Here is a 17,179-nt window from a genome sequence, read left to right on the forward strand (position 1 = left end):
CTCTCCGTTACACCAGTCCCTCAAAGGATTCACTATTCCAGTGTGGCTTTCTGCCTCATGTCGTATGAATTTAACTATGTTAGTCTTCGTAATCATGCCAGAAGGCAACATATTGGATCTCTAGGAAGTCTCAAACAGTAGATACATGTTTTTAAATCATTAAATAAATGTTAATTATGATTCACAAATAGCTTTTCCCCAACTATTAAGTAATATCAAACACTGAAGTTTTCAATCGGTAATTGTTTCTTCAGCTGCTGAGTGGAACTAAGTTTTAAATATTTTCAGAGGGTTATTTTTGCAGCTGCTTAGATGCTTTTAGCATAAAAGTTTCAAGTTATTTTGTAAGGCGTGATAGCCATGGATGCACAGTGGGCAAAAGCTGATGAAAGCCTGTGGTTGAAGTGGAATGGTTGTGTTCTTCTGGTGCACCTTAGTTGTGGATAGTTTGGGCTTCATCCAAATAAGCTGAAAATAGCATATTGGCCACTTTCAAAAAGTTAGTGGTTTTGCAGTATTTTCTCAGAAATAGCCAACGTTTTTTCTTTTTACTGTTGAATTTATTTGTAGCTATTACACTCAGGTGAAAATGAACTACTTTTTTTTTTTCCCTCTCAAACCTCTTTTTGTAAAGAATTCAGCCAGTGTGAATTATTTCATGAAATAACAGTTTAACTTGCTGCAGCTTGTTGCAGCTAATGTAATACTACAGAATTTTGTGTTAGAAATGTGTTATGTGCTGTTCACTAAAAAATCTGAAAATGTTTTCAAGTATCAGTTAAACCACTATCACGATGACAGTGAGACACTACGTTTTTACCCATAAAAACATGTTTTTACCTTAGTGCTGCAGTACACTGACTGAGAGTACGTTGGTCATATCTGGACGGTGGTTCATTAGCCAAGCCAGCAAATCATTCTAGGCACTTTAATGCAATGACTTTCCAGTAGCTTTTCTTTAGCTGATTGCTCATTTTGATATACTGCCTGGCAATACAGGAACAGTTACTTAGAATCTTTTTTGTGCATCTCCATTCTCTTGTTTTCCCACTAGATCTGTTCTGTTGCCTCAGAATGTTGCTTACTATAAGCATTTGCTGTAATTCTTTGAAACTCTGAATAAGAAATCTCTTTCTAGATACTACTGAGATATTTTGATGAAGCCCTGATTATGAGTACAGAGTGTACAAATGAAGGACACTTAACTCTTAGAGGTAGAGAGAGGTTAATGCTGGCAGGGGAGAAGACCAAATAGTGAAGGTTAAATGCTGTTTGATATTTGTCTTTCTTTCTTTTAACCACAGTATGAAAGAACCAGAATAAAAGCTTCTACAAAGCAGAAGTGTGAGTGAAATGAAATGTAGTGGCTAGACAAATGAAAGAACCACATTCATTTAAAAATGCACAAAACTCTTGAATTTCAGAGTCCCAGTAGAAAAGCTGATTTGTCGGACACCCGGTTTGGACTGAGTACTCAACTGGAACTCATGGTCGGGGTTCAGTTCCCCCACTCAGTCATAGGTTTCCTGTGTGTTCTGGGGCAAGCTGCTTAATCTGCCCCATGACTGACTTCCTCATTTTTAAAATGGAGATCATCATCCTCCCTTCCAGCAGAGCATTGTAAAGGTGAAATCTACTGATGCTTCCGAAAGACTTGGATGTTACAGTGCGCAGAGCCCATCTGGAGCTAGAGTGAGAGGGATGGGCTTCTTTGCAAGGCTAGTCCCCCATGCTCCTTGTGTTTCACTGTTCTGGGAGTAGAGGAAATGGTCTAGAAAGTTGAGGAGGTTGATTTTTTGAGTCTTTCAGATCTGATTTTCATGGAGTTTGCCTGCCCTTGTGGTAGGCATTTGGAATATTCTCTGTCTCTCACCTTTCTTCTCACTGTCTGTCTCCTGATAGCTTTTGAGTCATTCATATATGCTTGACACACACGACCCACACAAACCCAACTGGATAAAAACTACAGCTTCTGTCATCTCCTGAATTATACAGAGATCTCTTGACATTTAAATATGGTTGTGCCTTTTCATAAGAAAGAAACTGAAGAAAACATGAGCCTATTCAAGAGGTATCAAAGGTGAGCCTAGCAATTGAGGAAGGATATAAGAGTGAACTGTCATTACCTTCCAGGCCTCTTGGCAAGGTGTGCATTGGCAGAGTCTTGCTGCACCTGCTGAAGGTTTCTGGATAGCTGGGCACTGGAACTAAATTGGTCAGCTGGCCTCTAGCCTCTCTGTTCCTCCACTCAGCCTCTGATAGGCAAATATTCATTTAAGAGATTTTGATATGAATCTCACACAGTGCTGATGCTAATTCTGAGTAAGGAATCAGAAATGACAAGTCACATGCCTTTTGATGTGTCTGTCCTTTTACCTTACATGGGTTGAGAGTCAGACTTTTCTCACCATTTACTGGCATTCTTTTTTCTCTGGGAAGAGGGTGTGGAGGCCTATAGACTCTTTTTCATCTCCAAACATTAGTAATGCTCTTCTCTAGTCACTGACAAGGTCTTGAAAGTACAAGCAGGTTCCTGTTCAGACCGTGGCCACTTTGGTTTTATCTTTGATTCTGCTACAGCAGCTCTTTCTGTTTTCTGTCTTGCCACCTTCTTACTGCCTTCCCTGTTTTTGGCTTTCCTTTCACAAACCTTCCTTTGATCTGACACTCAACTCTCTCCATGTTGCCAGGGTTGATAAGAGATCTTCCTCACTGGAACCTGTATATCCTTCCATGCTCGCCGCATTTCTGTCCTCTTCCTGTGGCCACATAAATGCTTCCTCTGCCATCTTTGAAGATCCCTACTCAGACCTCGTTTTGCCCCTTGTTCTGTCTATCCAGGCCCTTCCCTGAGAATTTTTTTTTAATTCTTATGACTTGTGTAGGATACAGCAGTAGTGCAACATGTGCTGTTCCCCTCACCTCCCTGGTCCTCCCTCCTCTAGCTATTTCTGAACAGCAGTCTGTCTTTGTCTTGGGTGGGTTGGCTTTTCTCCAGTAACTCTCTCATCAAGTCGCCTTCCTGTGTTTTTTTCCTCACAATTCCACTGCATCTGTGGGCCCTTTTTCTTCATTCATGAAGCAGGGTTTTGTTTTGTTTTGTTGTTTTGTTTTCACATTTGGACCCCAGTTAAAGACAGTACATAATAGCCTAAATTCTGAACCCAGTTGCCAAATAAGAGTACCTGCTCTGGGTCAGACCAGAGGTCTGTCAGGCCAGCCTTCGACCACAGCCAGGAGCAGAAATCTGTGCAAAGGCAGCAGGCACACGGGGACTCTGCCGGACACTGGGAAGATGCCCTGGCAAATCTGTGATTTAGAGCCCACTTGAGCCACAGGTTGCAGTATTAGGTTGTAAAAAGCCTTGATGGACCTGGAATGGTTCCATTGATTTCAGGTGAGTTACTCCTATTTTAGTTGAGTAAAGAACTCACTTCTTGCTTGGAAGGAAACAGAGCATCTTAGAATTGGCTGCTGCATCTAATCCAAACCTCTAAGCATGAGGATTTTCAATTATGGGATTGTGTGTCTTCCGTTCCAAAATTGGTTAGTTTAGAGTCTCCTGCCATGAGAAAACACGGATGTTTGAGACGTGGCACTGCTACCACTGGGTGTCCCCTCTCTGCCTTTAATGGTTACCAGTCTTCCCAACTGCAGAAGTACAAGGATTTCTGGTAAGCATGAGAAGTCATCCTGCTTACAGCTTTATAGTAGTACTGCCTGAAAATGCTGCAACAGCTTAGCTGTCCATTGCTGTTTCAACACCACGCCCAAGCTACAAGTAACTAGTTATTGAACTAATTTAGTTTTATACCCAAGACATAATTTTCCTCTTGGAAATCAGGAAGCCTGCTATTTAACACAGTGTAATTGGCTTTAGCTGTAAGATTCAATATACTTATCCAAGATTACAGTTCAATAAAATCTACTTTTGCCTGGAGCAAAAGGAATTGTAGAAACACCCAGCGATTGTTTTCTGCCTTTTCCACAGACAAGCTAAATTGCATGTTTTATAATCTTTACATTTTTGGTTATGTTGCTTCTTGACCTATTCATTCTGGTTAAAGCTGGCAAAAACAACTTTAAATGCCATCATTTCGCATGGAGATCAAGCCAAGTGACAGAAATGTGGCATAGTATTCTTCAGTCAGTTTTACATGACTAACTCTCTCATTTCAATGTGCCCTCCTGGTGACGGGGTGGGGGAAAGGGAAGTAAACTGTGTCTGGTTTCATTATGAAGATGATGATTATAGAATCCACAATGTATATGAGATTAAAAGCCCTATAATTTTATAGACCAAAATTGTGCATGAAGAACAAAATCTGAAATCATTTTATCACTAAACATCCTTTTGTCTTGCTTCACCCAGTGTAGAAGAAATAAATATGTGAAAACAAACATTTATTCAGAACTTCCTCTTACTATTTACCAAGTAGGAAATTGTATTAAGCCAGTTTCTACATAGAAGTGTTCACTGGCCAACTCACATTGGCTTTTATGACTGCATGCTGTAATTGTGGAGAACCTTTTTGCCCAAGTATTCATTAATGTGTTTTTCATTAGCCACTGTGAACTCATGGGAAAGCATTAGATTTAAGTTTTTAGCTTGCAGAGCTTCAGGGAAAAGTAGAGACTTTTTCAGTGAGACCAAGACACACGCACAGGTAGTGAGTAATTTGGGATGACTGCTGAACAGGTAGTGTGGGAAGTCTCTTTGACTGAACCAAGAGAGCAAACTTTGCTGATCTTGCTTCCCAGAGATGTGCCCCAAACCACAATCCTTAATCCAAACACAGTCTTAAGTTACCAGTTCTTACCTATGGCTATGCTTCTTTTCTGAATTATTTCTTCCAAGTATTATACTGTTGTAAACTGGAGAGGAAAAACAGACTCTCAGACTCATAGTAACTGATTTTTTTGATTCTGGCACACTGGTGTCACAAATGATAAAATATAGAATAACACTGATTGGTATGGCACTGATTGGTACAGCATTTGCTGTACTGGTCCTTCTCTATGCAACTGCCTATTTTCCACAATTTTAAACAACTGCTGGGACTACAAAGAATAACAAAATAGGATAAACAAAGCAGAACAGGCAGATTTTGTGGTATGAGTTAAAAACTCCAAAAGCCATGAGAATTGGAAAGAGTGGTTCTTTTACATGGCAAGAGTTAAACTATAATTAGTGGGTGCAGAGCATATTTTTATTACAGGAGTAAGTTGTGAGCGTGGATCATGCCTGAGACTTTAGAAGCTGGTTCACCCATAATTTAAGAGCAGTGAAGAAGACTCTCTAAAAGAGCTCTTTCTTTTTCCAGTTATGGAATTGACTTTGAGTTTGGATTAGTGCACATTGATTCTTACTACTTTTTTGGGTGATGGGACTTAATTGTGATGAAGATGATACCGATACAAAGATTCTGATTTTGGATAGCATGAAACTGAAGGAGAAAATAAATGTAGTATTCAAGTTTTCTATTTGAGCTAAGCTGATATAAAGAACTAGATAGATATTTAAAATATAGTAATTGTTATTTTAGTTTCCTGTGTTCTTTATGAATTGGTAAATTTTATTTTTCTTCGTTCCCCATGCTTTTGTTATATATGTATTTTTTCATCATGATATTCAGAAGTTGGTGCAAAATGAACTAAATGACAATCACAGCAAACATAAATAGTCACTTCATATTTTGCCCGCTTAGCCTGTGGCAAAACACTAGTGGATGTTAATAACTGCCTACTGGTATGCAGTACCAGACTGCAAACATTTTGTTAGATTTGGCAGTGCTCTTATGAAACCAGAAGTGATTCTTCCACTTGCTTGCTTGAGATTGCAAAGTGGCCTTAATTCCCATTCGGTTTTTCCCTGCTGCCTCCATCTTAGTATTGCCACCCTTGTACCTGGAAACAACAAAACTTCAAAGAGTTTGAAAAAGCGACAATCAAAAAATTGTATTGGTATAGGTCTAATAGGTAATACTAGTACTGACTACATGCAATCTCTTCTCAAATCTGGCACAAAACAGTGCATCTCCTCACATTTTGGGAACATATCTAACCATTTCTCACTAAAACCGTCAACATATGTCAAAGTATCATTCAGAAAAATATGAAAGATTCCCTAGATATATTGGAAGGTTGATGACATGCACTGGGTTTTGTTCTGGGTTTAGATAAAGCTGTATGTTTCTGGGCATCATTTCTAATTTATAATTGAGATTACTTGGTTTAGTTCTGTCATAGATATGTTTTGTAAACATAGCTATGCAGTCATTCTTATATCAAAGGACCAGTGTAAATTGCTTGTGTTAAGATTTTTTTCAGTCATTGAAAAGCAAGACTTCATTCTGCTTCATTTGAAGGATGGAGACTACAACATTTTGCAGATACGGCTAAGTATTAGTTACATGTTCAACAATCTAGGACAATTAGGGAAGTAAAATCTAGTGTCATCTGCAGCTAGTAAATCATTTTCTTCTTCCTTTTTTCCATTTGTTTCATCTCCTGTTTTCCTGCACTCCTTCTGGACTTTGACTTTTTCCTTCTTATACTGAAATCTACCTTCTCAGTACTCATTTCTTCTCTTGATTCAGTGGAGCCTCCTGTGTCTTCTCCAGAGTTGCAGTATTCTCGGGTTCCTTTCCTGTCTCCAAGTCTTATTTTTAAGACTTAGTAGTGTGTTGTATAATCTGTGAGCTCTACTGGATGTGTCTACATCAGCTTTATAGTTTGGATCAAGAGTGCTCTTCTGAAATAAATCTTTCAGCTGTCCCTGGCTGTGAGGCTTTGTTTTGTGTTGGAAAGTAGTCTTGGAGCTCATGAACTGGATATCTTTTGAATTAAACTAAGCTGAAAAGTGTGCTTCAGAAATACAGCTGAAGATTGATATATTTCAACTGCTGATAAGCATTCGGTCCACGGGATCAAGGTTGAGTTATCCAAGGTATCTTGCACAAACCAAGCTAAAATGCACAAAATGGACATCACATTAGCTCCCAGCACTAGCAGATACAGTCTACAAAGGCTAATGTAGACATGGCCATTAACTTGTGAAGTATCTGGGAACATACTTCTAGTGGGAGCAAGTATCTGTTCTTAAATTCTTCTGTACTTTCTCCTTAATCTGTAAATTACTAGTCCATCTAACAGAAGTCTTTGTTCAATACCAGACTTAACGCCTGAGTGGTACCCGTTGAGCCTTGTGCTCCTGGTTCATCTCCTCTCTGTTTCTATGCTTATAGTTTGGTCTAATCCTTTTATTGTTGAAATCTCCCACCTGTTTCTGCCTTTGGTTTCTTTTTTTGTTGTAATAATTTTGCTATTCCAGGCCATGTTCCCTGGCAGGAGACACACACTATGGCTGGCTGGATTGTCATTATCCTCATTGTAGCAACTGCTGTTTTATGTCACCTGATCCTCAGAAAACACCACTAGAGGCAGTTGCAAGCTCACTTGATTTTTAACCATTTAAAACGTGAAAATAATTAATGAATTGGTGTACGGAGATATAACCTGAAGAATGTGGATATGTCGGAGTGTATGTTGGAGGCGCCGGAAATGGGATCACTCCTTTATTCAAATACTGTTGTTAAAAGGTGGAAAAATCAATGTGCTCTGAAGTTTGACTGAACCTTGTTTTTTTTTTTTTTTTTCATATCTGTCTTCCTAGGTGATACTTTATTTTGGAAAGTGCAGGGAGAGGGGTAAACAGGAAGCTCTTAAATTCCCAACATTTTCCTTTGGGGAAAAATCCTCCAGGGGAAGAGTTCAGAACTCTGCAGTAATCTTTGCAGCATTTAATCCCAAGAAAATGGAATAAATCCAGGCTTCCACTGAGAATTTGCAGCATATTTTCTTCCGTAACAAAAGACTCAGTTTTGGTTTCTTTGTAGTACAATCTGATTCAAACTGTACTGAGTTGACTGAAGAGAGTAAAATCTGTTTTTGACAGATGTTCCCCACAATCTGGCAAATATAAACACTCCTGCAAGACGATAGACAGCCTGTTTACATAGGAAATCTTTTCTTTTTTTTTTCCTTTTTTTTGAAACAAAAAAACACAAACACAAAGCAACATTCGGATCAGTCATTCTGATCAAGGCAGTGTCAATTATTAGGCTATAAAGGGAACTGATGACTCAACTTAGACACAGCACTGCGGCGGTCTCTGATTTTCAGTTTCGTAACAGATTCTTTTCAGGAATGATTTTCATTCATATGTTATGTTTAAAGATGTTTCTGGAAGCGTATATCATTTTATAACAGCGATGCAAGAGAACAGCACCAGTGTACATGAATGTTTGGGTAGAATTCAGGACGCTTCCCCATGTCTCAGTGGGATGTTTGGTGCATTGTGGAATAGGGTTGCTCTGAGCGTATCATACACCAGGACTGTATCCACACAACACTGCTTTGTCAGTCACCATTTTAAAATTATACATATGTGTGCATCAATAAAATTGAAAAGAACTTCGATTCAGAGAGCGAAATATTTTGATCAGATCCCATGCATAGTAATTCCAGCAAGTGCACTTGTTAAAACTGGTGACTCAGAAACTGAAATGCAAAACGTTTCTCTGAACGGTGGCCGGAAATTAGCTCTGAAAACTGAAACAAAGCCCAGACCGCAATTTTATCTATTTACTTATTAATTTTAGATGTGCGAAAATCCATTTGTCTTTGGGAGACATTTTGATTCCTTTTCTGTAGAGCCTCTATGATCCTTAGGCTGTATGATCAACCATGCCAGGACTATCTGACATGTCTAATTTTTAGTTTAAAAAAATGAGTTCCTTGTGAATGATTTCATTGCCTGTAGTGCTGTCTCATTCTGTCACGGCATCTGACAGAACTTGGTGAAGTATTAGATAGGACAGGATGTTGGAATATTTGAGGTCATGTAATATCAAGGAAAAAATCCACAACAGTGGAATCGAATCAAGTGACTTGTTTGTTTAGTGTACAGTACATAGGTTATATATACAGCATACAGTGGCATCTCACTGCTCTGGGAGGAACAAATCCAAGCATTTCTCTGTCAAATGCAGACCCGCTGCTTCCTGTGCTGGTCCTATCACCTTGCCAGGCAGCTCATGTGGCTCCTACCCAGTGAGACGCATTGCGTCTTCTGCTCTGCCATGTCCCACAGTGTGCCTTTTCAGGACTGTGGGGAAGGAGCCTCGTTACCATCGCTTGACGAGTGCATGCTTTCGTTGTAATGCTGCACTAGGGATTGCCACTGTGCCCGTCCATTAATCCAAGCACTGACTGGACCCTGAGACCCTGAAACCCAGGAGATGCTGTTGCATTTTGCTCATGCCTACCATTTTGTAAGGAAATACTGCTCTGTCACGTGAAAAAAGAGCAGATAGGGACCATCAAAGTGGAGTTGTTGATAGAGGTGGTCTTGCCGCAAGAAAATTAGAAATCAGCATATTGAGCAATGGATATCAAAGGTACTAAACAAATGTTGTGAAGAAAAGAGAGCTGAGCTTCCCCTAGGGAAGATGGAGCCGACATCTGCGTTCTGGTGCTTGTTCTGCACCCCAGGTGCTGTTGCTCTTCTCTTGGCTGCTGTGTGAGCACATACTGCTAGTCACTGAAACTCAGTCTAGGTGCTCTGGATTCACTGCATGACCTTTAGACAAGGTGAGGACTCTTCGCTTGTCAGGTGCCATGTGCCCTGAAGCCTGCAAATGAAAATCACAGCGGAGGAGGACAAAGTAGTGTATATGTTTAAGGGGCTTGCAATTCCCACTGCGAGGCTGGTGGAGTAATGTTCATTTCATAGAGAAAACGGTCTGGATGATTTTCTTAATTACTGTTTACCTAAATAAATAAATAATGCATATTCATGGCTCTCACTAAAGTAACTCGTGTTGAAATGTTTACCTCTCAGGAGAATAATTATTAGGGTGGGGTGGGGAGGTAGGAACTAATAATAAAACATTCAGACAAGATTACAGAATGTTCTGATCAGAATAGTAAGCATTATGCTAGAAATGAAAACAAATATATGGAACTGTCTTGAACTGAGGGAAAAAATGCTGTGCTATCCAAAGAAACCTGCTGAACTGAAGCAATGCAATTGAAAGGACTCTTGTCTTGGAGCTATTCTGTATACCAAGTAGGTTCCTTCAGCATAAAGTTAGATTTATTAGATGATTCTTTCTCTCAGTTCGAGTCTGGAAGAAAAAATGCATGAATATGGGCATTCACATAAATGTACATGACAGCTGTAATACCCATCAGCATTGCTTTGAGTCTAGTGTATGTTGATTCTTAAACCAAGTGACAGAGGATGTTTCAGCTGTTTATACCAATAGTAAACAAAACCTTCATTTGTTTTGTAACCCCTCCCCCATTTCATACAATCCTTTGAATGAAATTCTTTGCTCAGCAGAGAGTTTAAATTTGGTCACATCTTTGCCTGTCTTTTGGCTATGGTTTCTTATCCAGATAATCAGCTCAAAGAGAGCCAGTGATGTGTTTTAAAGATTTCTGTGACAGCTGTGTACCGTTAGGCTGAATAATGAAAAAAAAATTAATTGTAGTTTAACACAATAAATACAGACTGGGTTTCTGGTTTAGTCTGTGGCACCAAGAGAACAGAGCCTTGGACAAGAGTGCTGTTGCTTAACCCTCTGCAGAGGACACTTATGGGGCCGGTGGAGCTGGTCTGCTCTGCAGCCCGCCTTACGTGTCTCCAGCTATTCCAGACCAACAGAGTGTGACCTCTGGTGAATTTGCTTATTTGCACAGGAGTGGGGAAAAAAAGCATATGGAAGATGAGCAGAAAGCAGTTAGCAGCGCTGGGGTAGTCTGTTGGGACCGCAGCCTACCGCAGCTCCTCCGGGCACTCTTTGCATTGCCGCAAAGCAGGATCCAGTTTCCTCGAGCCGCTTGTTCCCTGGCTGTGATTGCAGTGCCTCCGCGAGAGCTCGGCCACGGCCTCCCAGCGCTCCCTCTGCATGCGGACAGCCTCAGACTCCGGCAGATGTTTAGGCGAAGGGAATGACCTTGAGTTCAGCACCGTCTCAGATATCCTAATGAAAGGGGGCGGACTCTCCCCGCTCCACTAAACATCTGTCAGCCAGTCTTAAAGGAGCAAGCTGCCGTCCTGTCTGAGCTGTTCTCTAACTCAGCAGAGTCTTCTGGGGATGAAGACTTCCAGACCTTTTCCTCTAGACTAAATTATTCCCTTCTAAGGTAATGTCAAAAATGTCCTGAGTGCTTGTAGGCAAGTAGAGCACTCAACTTTGTGTTAACACATGCCCGTCCTGGAATACCATCTCATCTAGAAACTGAAAAGAAGTTTTTCTTTAACTGAAAGTGTCATCTGACTGGTAGGATTGGTAGTGTTTTTCACATATGTGTCATTAATGGAAGTGTTTGGTCATGGTCTGAAATGAAATAAGAGGCTGAAGAGCAAGGGTTAAGAGCTTCCCACTATGAGCTGTGCTGTTTCCAGAGCAGGTGATGAGAGTGTCATGTTGACTTTAGTCCTCATTAAACAGCTTGGCAGCATCTTCTTGCTAGTGAATGTCCACTACTGCATTTCATTTTTCTTCCTTGACGGGTCAACCCTTTCCCTGGACAAACCGTCTCCTGTGCAGCATTCCCAAGTGGTGTCTGTACCCAAGAGGATGAGGGTGTTAATGCTTGGACAAGGCCATTAGTCTGTGTCTGGTTTTATCCATGCGCTATATGGTAGAGACAGCAATTTTATAAACATACTCTCCTTTGAAGAAATCTTTCTGGGTTCTTCTTCAAAAGGTGTTTGTGGAGCAGAAATATACCTCTCGATCTGGCCTTTTTTATAGCAGGTTCTGGGAGTTTCAGCCATGCATCTGCCAGTGAAGTCAATGGCAGGGAGGCAGCCAAAACCTCACACAACAAAAAAAGATTTGAGTGTTCAGAAAGCAGTGTGTAGTTGGTGCTACACAAACAGAATACACAGCACAGTAAACCTGATATCAGCTCGCAACTAATTATCTGTGTATAAAAATTCCCCTGCTTGCCTTTTGGCCGTTAGAGACTCACTGGTAAGATTTATGACTCTGGCTAAAATGAAGTACCGTTTCCTTTTTCTCAGCATTACTGTGCGTGGCCTTTCTGGCTTTTCTTGTTAAACCGACTTGGGTTCACACAACAGGGAATTATTTTTGAATCTCTTTCCCATCATGACTCTACCTTTCTGTTTTTGTTGCAACAGGAGAAAAATAACCCACAAAATATTTTAATTTCTTTAACTTTCCTCTGCTTTGTGTGAGAGTAAAGATGCAGGACTTAAAAAGCAGTCTCTTCTAGGAAGGCACAGCGTTGCCCTGTTCTGAATCCTGCAGCTTCCACAGGCTTGTGGTAGACCTGCCATAATCAGCATAGATGATAGAAATGAAATCAGTGTAGTCTCTTGTGCTACTGCTCTGTTTACTTCTTTCTGCTGAAGTGACCTGAGATAACTTCTGCATGAGCGGGAAGAGCTGCACTTGGCCTCTCTGCAGGGTTGAGGACCTGAAAAGGGAGGTGGGATTCCTGGAGAAGTCAAGCTAGATAAATCAAGGTAATCACTTATCCTTCGGCGTTTTGTGGCACCTGTTAGTGTGCTTCTAGTTACATCTCAAAACCTGAGCTGTGTTTGCTTTATAATCTGATGTGCAACTCTTTTGGTTGGCATTTGTTTGAGCTAAAAGACAATTCCTCTCCTTTAAACTAGAGCGCAGGGAACCAGGCGTACATCTCAGAGGAAGACATCATTTATTTCTCCTGACCTAATGTTAAATGCATCTGTCTGCATTCCATAGGCTAATGAAAATTAGACCATCGACTGAACTTGTTGACCTGGCAAGTGTTTATCTGGTTTCACCCTGATCTGAAGATACCTGAAAGTTAGTATGTCTAAAGACAAACTAACAGTTGGCTTTTATAGTAGAAAGAAAAAAGGCAGCAATGTTGAGCTGCTGCCATGTTTCCCAGTCAGATTTAGACATAGTTATTTTTGTATTAGGGCTTTGAGGAAAACCGGTAGAGATGCCAGATAAACCTTCCCAAAAAAACCATTTGTGTTAATACTTAAATATTGTCCATCTTTCACAGCATTTACTTATCTGTTTCCCACATGCTGAACCTTATGGGGAATTTTTGTGGTTGACTGTGGCCTGCTCTTTCATTCTGTATTTTAACTGTTTTCTTGATTCGCCTTTTTAAAAAGAAATTAGCAGTAAAATTCTGACTGTGATAATCATTCAAAGCATTCAATGGAACTTTCCTGCAGCAGAGGAGACAGCAGTTCTCGTGGTTGACGTGTTGGGGCAGGAGTCCCCACACATAAATCCAGTGAACTGCCATGTTAGTACTGCCATGAAAAGTGTTCTTACTCAGGAGTCTGAGCGCTGGTGAAGCCAGTATCATTTTTTGAGATTCCAGGTTTGGTGTCAAGGCTCTGTGACAGTTGGTGATTTTGGGTGATTTCATCCTAGTCACTGAACCATTTTATTTTGTCTTGTTTGTGTGTTTATTTACCAAAGTCTGTAGTCCATAAGGAGAAATACACCAGACGTGAATTTTCATCAGATTTGACACAAAGTCTTAGGTGTGGCTTTTGCTGTATTTTGTTTTTCTAGTACTTTATGCTACAGGGTGCATAAATGTTCAGCCTGTGTCATTTGGTAATATGTACTTATTGTTATGTGGGGGTCCTTCTTACAGAATATATTAACTTTCCTTTTAAGTCTAGCCATTCTTTCTTGAGTCACATTACCAAGAAAAAAATGCTTTTGACCGTGGCTTTATTTTAGTTCAGGAATATTCATTCCTATGTTAAACTAATTCAGATTTTATATCAAAAGGTTTACAAGCTCATGTGGCGTGGGTCTTGAACTAGTCTCCATATAACTTTGTTCCCACCTCTCCTAGCCCAGCCTGGCTGAAGTGTCACAAAATTAATTGTAACCAGAGGGCAAGAGAAAGTGGAAAACTTCCCCCTCACACATCCCCCAGATGCTCTGAAGGTTTTCCATTTAGAACCTAAGTATAGTTAAGGAAAATCCAGTTTGCAGACCGTTTCAAACAATTCCCTGGCTAGCAGAGAGCAAAAGTAGCTGTGCTCACCTCCAGTCAGCCAACTGCGATTAGCTTAATGCTTTTTCTGATGAGTTTGGTCGTGGTTTCTAGCCAAACTGATTCTTCACGCGGTTTTATCATTATCTAAATAACAGTTGAATCTCATCTCAGTTAAGTGCTCATCCAGCTAGCCCATACACAGCAAAATCAAGGACCAAGTCGATTATTACAAGAAGAAGATCAAATACTTTCATAAGTAAAGCAGCCTGTGTGTCTTTTCTGGCATCAGATGCCAACATCATCGTGGGTTTAATTCATAGATTTCAGGACAGGATTATGTACTAGATGTCAGGAGCATTGCAAATACCTTCCCAGCCTCAGGCAACACTTCAAGCAGTTGCAAACTACAAATGTTATAATGAAGCAGTTTCAACCAGAAAGAAATACTCTTCGGCTTCACTTGAAAACATATGAAACGTAAAGAAAACATGTTTGTTAATCTGTGATAGTATTGTACGTAACAGACTCGGATCCTAGACTTTTGGAACTCATTTCTACATGCTTTGGGGTAATAAACATTAAGCTCTATCAAGCGAGGCATAACTTGAGAAAACACAAGTTCTTGTTTACACATCTGTGCTCACTTCTTCCTGTTCTCTGTTGCTGTGCCTTTCTTATTTTTTTCTTCTATCCGTGTTTGTAAGAAGCGCGCCAACTGATCTCGTCGTGTGCGTTTGTTTGACTTAGCCCTGATGTTGCATATCTGTTACGAACATGGATGGATAGGCTAACCCAGAGGTATATTTGTGGCTGGCCTCCCACGTTGCCTGCCTGACTTCTCTGGTTTTCATGAGCGTGATTGCGCTACTTTCTTTGCTGGAAAGATCTTCTGTGCTACTCAGAGAAGCAGCCAGCGACGCTCATCTCACTCTTCTCAAACCATCCTCACTGTTTTGTTCATCGCTTGCTGAAGAACCTCTATTTTCTTCCTCTTAAGCATCAAAGTTTGTGTTATTTTTCATTAACGGCACCAACATAACCTCTCTTTGAAACACACCCACGGTATTAAAAAAAAAAAAAAAAAAAAAAAAAAAACAGGTTGGAAGATGTTTTCTTGAAGTAAATACTTTTTTAGCTTTGCGCTTCCTTCTGCCAACCATGGTGTCCGGTGTGTCTGCCTTTACATTTGCATTCTTCCAGGAGCCCTCAAACAATACTGTAAGCCCTCAAAAAAAAAAAAAGAAAAAAAGGAAAAAAAGGAAAAAAGTAATAAGAAGTTGTTACAGAACATAATTAAAAGAAAAGTTTAGAACCTCTGATTTGAAGTAATTTAATTTTTAGTCTTCTCTGCAACTGTGAAGGCAGAAGTTTCTTTTGAAATTAGAGATAAAGTTTCCTTGCACTCACCTGAGTCCAGGAGCTGGGTCTTCAAGTAAATACTGAATATTGAAGGATTTTTGCAGTATTTCATTATCCGGTGATCGACTGCCCCCGTGTGCAGATCCACACTGGGGGCCTGCAGGGATACAGTGCTTGGGTGGAGATTGCATCTTCCTCTGCACAGGATACAGCTCTTCCTATGTCGTAAACTTAGCCAGTCACTGTGTTCAAATGCTCAAACTTTTCTTCATTACACACAGTTTTGGCTCTTTATTTCATATAAGCTCATTTTTTACATATGCAAGTTTAGAGCTGTAGCGATAGTTGCACTTTTAATAATTTACTTGTTTCACAAAGAAAACTCTTATATAAAATGGAGAGCATGAAATAGCCTAGATGTTGAGCATAGGCGAGGGGTAGGGTTTCATTCTCCCCTAAGCTGACCTCTAGGCAGAGAGATTCCTGCTTTCATGTTTTAGATCATGTGTAAAACCTGATGCTCTCTGGATCATCCTGTGTAGGGCAAGGATATCTAGGGAACATGGGGAGGGAGAGAGAGAGAGACATTTGCAGAAGGGAATGAAATGTTTGGGAGGTAGCCTCATGCTTTCTACAGCAGTGAACATCAATCACACCTTCTCAGAAAAGTGTGGCAATGAGAGTCCCTCTCCCCTTTATTTATTTTATTTTATTTTATTTTTGTTTTCCTATTCCCCACTTTATTTATTCTCCTTTCCTTCTGGTGTGCTACAGCAAGTGCAATTTTAGCTCAAAAGTGTAACGTTTCCTCAAAAAAGCAAAGGCTTCCCTGGTTTTATCCCTTTGGCCATTGAGTAAACAACAGTTATTTTTGTTTTACCAGTGATTTATGACTGAACAGACTTGGAGTTTTTATTTTTAGTTTTATAGGCAATTCATATAATGTATATTTGTAACCATAAAGATTTTGAATATTTTGTCCTCGTATAGTCTGTCAATTAATGTTGTGCCCACTTGGGAAAAAAATATGAGTTGAAAAGACACAAGTGTTGCATTCTTAGAATAGTCTCATGATTCTTTTTAAGTATATGTGCAGATAATGTTTAAATGTAGCAGAATTCTGAGCATCTGGCAATAAATCATCTAGTAGGGTACCATCCAGAAGAAATAACCTACTCTTCATAAATGATTGAGTTTTTATAAGACTTGGAGTAAAATGCTGTGATATCAATGCTCAGAAAAAGGAGTGAGCTTTTTTGTTAAATGTGATTCTACCATGAACTGCATATCAAAAAAAAAAAAGCCCTTTCATTTGTGCTTTCATGTTACTATTTTATGTGTTTATGGAGGTACTAACCAAAAGTTTTAACTGAAAAGTTCACTTTGCAAATTTCAGAAAAATAATAGTAGTTTTAAAAAAGGCTAAATGTTCTTTTTCAGTTGCCTGCTCCTTACCATTTCTTTACTTAGCTTTTTTTGTGGTAATTCTGCAAATACAACTCTTGCAGTGACCCTGCAAAGATGTGTACGTGCTGCTTCTTGTACTACTGCTGTCCCCTTCTGTTAGAAAGAAAATCATCCTCATTTTTCTCTCCCAATTCACCGACTTTACTCATGTAAATGAATTCAAGTTTCTAAGTATTCAAGTGTTTTTTTTTTTCTGGAAAAAGAGTAATGTAAAATGTTGGGCACCAGCACTGATGAAACTTCAAATCGAAAATCCTCGTAGCTTAAATTACTTACTTCTCCGTCT

General features: G+C 39.8%; 1 protein-coding gene across 3 annotated transcripts in view; it reads left to right on the plus strand.

Moving 5' to 3' along the window:
• BACH2 (BTB domain and CNC homolog 2) overlaps window positions 1-17,179 on the plus strand; it is a 196,826-nt gene that overhangs the window by 89,203 nt on the left and 90,444 nt on the right. The window lies entirely within an intron of this gene.

This window comes from Rhea pennata, chromosome 3 (genome assembly GCF_028389875.1).
Source record: "Rhea pennata isolate bPtePen1 chromosome 3, bPtePen1.pri, whole genome shotgun sequence".
Classification (NCBI taxonomy): Eukaryota; Metazoa; Chordata; class Aves; order Rheiformes; family Rheidae; genus Rhea; species Rhea pennata.